Source organism: Perca fluviatilis, chromosome 4 (assembly GCF_010015445.1).
Source record: "Perca fluviatilis chromosome 4, GENO_Pfluv_1.0, whole genome shotgun sequence".
Lineage (NCBI taxonomy): Eukaryota > Metazoa > Chordata > Actinopteri > Perciformes > Percidae > Perca > Perca fluviatilis.
The window spans coordinates 4,242,501-4,246,168 of NC_053115.1; positions in this window are offsets into that span (position 1 = coordinate 4,242,501).

Consider the following 3,668-nt stretch of genomic DNA (forward strand, 5'->3'; position numbering starts at 1 on the left):
CCCCCACAAGGGAGAATGAATGTGTGTGCATGAGCCTGATTGGTGCATCTGAACAGGGAGCTGTGGATTTTTGCAAATCGCACTACAGGCTGTAGGTGGTGCCAGAGGAGCTGGATTTTAGTACCTGAAGTACCTGCCTAATGTAGTTCTACTCAAACATAGGGTCAGTTTCAGCAAATATGACAGAAAGTTAGTTTTATAAGTCTTACCTACTGCACCTTTAAGTCCCGTCTGTGTGGTTTCTCTGACAACTTGGACTAGGGCAGTGGCCAGCTCCAGACTGTTAAACGTCCCGGTGTTGGAATCCTTCCCAGTGAGACTGTGTTTAAGACCGCTACTAGTAGGGGTGTAACAATACATCGATCTGGATCGATATATCGATTCAATCCTCAACGATCCAATATTATCAATACAAAGGTTAAATATAAATTTAGATACATATCGTCATCTTTAAGATGTGCTTTTATTTTGAAATTTCCACTTTATATTTATTCTTTTTATTAAAAAGAGTAGTTTTTTTTTATTTAAATGTCTGGAAGAGCTAAGTAATGAAATTGTCAAATCATATTTTAGTTGCTTTGTGTAATTAAATATAAATGTAGCTGATTGTGTTAAATGGGCTTATGTATCGCCTAGTATCGGTCGCAAGGCCCTGAATCCAAATCATATCCTGGCAGACTTTGTGAATATCAGTAAATATTGTATCGTTGTCCTAAGAATCGATATAATATCGTATGGTGACATAACGTGATTTACACCCCTAGCCACTAGCTAACGGTAGGCTAACATTCTCTGTGTAATGTTAACTAGCGTCCCGTGCAGTGATGGCAGGCAGGCATTTAAGTGGCACCAAAATGAGGCACCAAAATCTGCGTTGTCATTTGGTTTGGTAGATACTGGTCTTTTAGGAACCAGTGCCATATTGGCACCGGGTGTCAGTACCCAACTCTATATCTGAGATGCATCTACAGCTGTGACATTTAAAGGCACTGAAGTAATGTTACCGTGACAGCAGTGATGATATTGTAATGCTTGTAATGTAATGTCACACAGAAATGTGTTGATTTGAAATTTATGATAAAAATAGCTTTGGTATTTTTATTTTTATTTTTTATTTTTACATTTTTACTCTTTAAATTGGCAATAACTCAAAGGGAATACTCCTTCAAACTAAATAGTACTGAAACAATCGCACTCTTCTTCTTCAAGTTCTCATATGCCACAAAAAGGGTTGTTTAAATTTTAATTTCTTGGAGAATGATAGGTTTTATATGAGAGTATTCTTTCATCTCAGGAAATGTAATAATGTATTATGTGAAAGATACGAATATATTATTAGTTCATGAAATTTGAAAGAGGTTTTGATGTTCTTACAGATACATGGGAAGTATATTAATTATCATCCATCTCAGTTAACAGTTGTGGAGGTAAACACAAAATGTTTGCATGTGAGAACTGTAACTATCAAACATGATCTAATTGTGATGTTTAACCCTACAGAAGATACTGGCTTCTTCATTCCTCTTTAGCATTTAGTTTTATGACTTCTAGTATGAATTGGTGTTTTTCCTCTAAATAATATTGTAATCATTATATAGTTAACGGTGTTTTATTAATCCTGTTCAGTCATTGATGTGATTTTGTACTTAATGCTTTAAATCCACTCAACCTCGGCAGTGTTTGCAGTGTTTACAGGGAGCCCAATATGATTTAACTGTGGGTATTAAAAAAATAAATAATACTAAAACATATGACTCTGAGCACTTTGACTGGTGTATGGTGAAAGTTCACCAACATTCCCAAACAAAATCTAAGTTCTTGTTGCAGTGTGTTCCTGTCATCTTCAGTAGAGTGGTGATCGGATCGCATTTTTCTGTCCGAGCCCGGCCCGCGTCCGACAGAGCAGTAACCGAACCGGACCCGAGCCCGACAGGCATTAAGATATTTATGTCCGAGACTGATCCGAGCCCGACACAGTTAAAATCTAGTTTTTTTTCTCATACTAATGACACATGTAGGTTTGTTTGTGTGGAAAGCTTTTATTAAGCAGCTGTAGGAAGGCATTCGGAAATGTCAACAGATGAGGCATCTGCGCACACGGGGGAACAAGCGCACGTTAACACAGGCGCGCACCTACATAATAAGCTTTTTTAAATTTAAAATGTTCAATGCCTTATTGCGCTGATGTGACCGAGCCCGACCCGAACCTGAATATCATTTCTAAATATCTGTCCGAATCCGGGCCCGGCCGGGTATCCATCCCCTAATCTTCAGATCAAAAACCGAAACGTCTTCAGGGATTAATGAGCAGCAAGGAAGGAGATTTTTATGGAATCAGAGTTTTACTCCTGATTGGTTTGCTATAGTCAGACGTACAGAACTCTCCTAATAATGTTTACACATGCAGTAGTTGTGTTGTGTGAAAGGACACAAAATAGATCATGAAAAAATATTGGATAGATATGATTTATGTCACCGTTTCCAAAAGACACTTAAGACTCAAACACAGTAGGGCTGCTCCCTCTTAGTCAATTAGTCGACTAATCGGTCATTTTGGTCTTAGTCAACTTAGATTTCTTTAGTCCATTAGTCATGTTTGATGCTGTTTTCATGCTGAATGACTTATTTCCAAGAAACGTACGAGCTCATCTCTGGTAAACACAAGAATTAAAGTGGTGCTTTTGCATGACTCTTTGCGGAGAAACTCAGATTTACAGATCTGTCGATTAAATCAACTAATCGATTAGTCGATACCATTGAATGAGTGTTAGTCGACTAAGAATTTCTTCAATCGATCACAGCCCTAAAACGCAGAATACAGACTGAGGTCTCAGAAGGAGAGAAGGTTGCACGCATGTTCACACCTTGCACAGTACACCCAAAGATCCTCTGTACTAAAGATGGTATGGAACGGTACACACTTCCTGTCTCCTAAATGGGCATGGCCTGGTTCGAAAGTGTAGACTCTGTGTACCATTGCATTAGGTGTGTTTTGCAGCTGACTCGACCTGAAGTGGAAGCGAGCAGGTGCCGCTGTCATCATTTTGCAATGTGTTTTCGCTTGGATGATCTTCCACTGGCTTCACGCTGCTGTTAAGAAAGTTTAAAAAGTTATGAGTGGAGTTCAGACTCATGATCATTTAAAAGATTAAAAGGCCTATCTTTGAACAGCATGAAAAGCAGTGTTTGGGTGCTTATCCAGGAAGCTGTTTGGACACATTCATAATGAAACTGTGAGGGGGGGGAGGGGCATATTAGTTGTGTCAGTGCTAATTAGCTAAAGCCTTTGATCTGGTGTGCTGCTTTTGAATGCGGCTGAAAGTGTCTACCTTTAATTAGGACTCTGAATATATCACTTATTGTATGCAGGCCTGTTCTTTATGCCCTATATCTTTGATCCCAGATTCCAGCTCATCAGCTTCTTTCTGTGTCGGCCAGCATTAGTCATTTTGAGTTGATTGAATGTTGCGTGCCAAAAAAATAACTCTTCAAAGCTGTACCGTACTTTTCAGGGTGTGTTTGTGGCTTGTGCTGACATTGAAATCTAAACTACTTCTATGCATTCATACTGATGTTGAATAAATCCATTTCAACCAAAAGGTCTGTTTTGCATTTTGTTTTGCATCTTTGAAATGCTTTTATCCTGCAAAGTATTGGGACAGTTTACG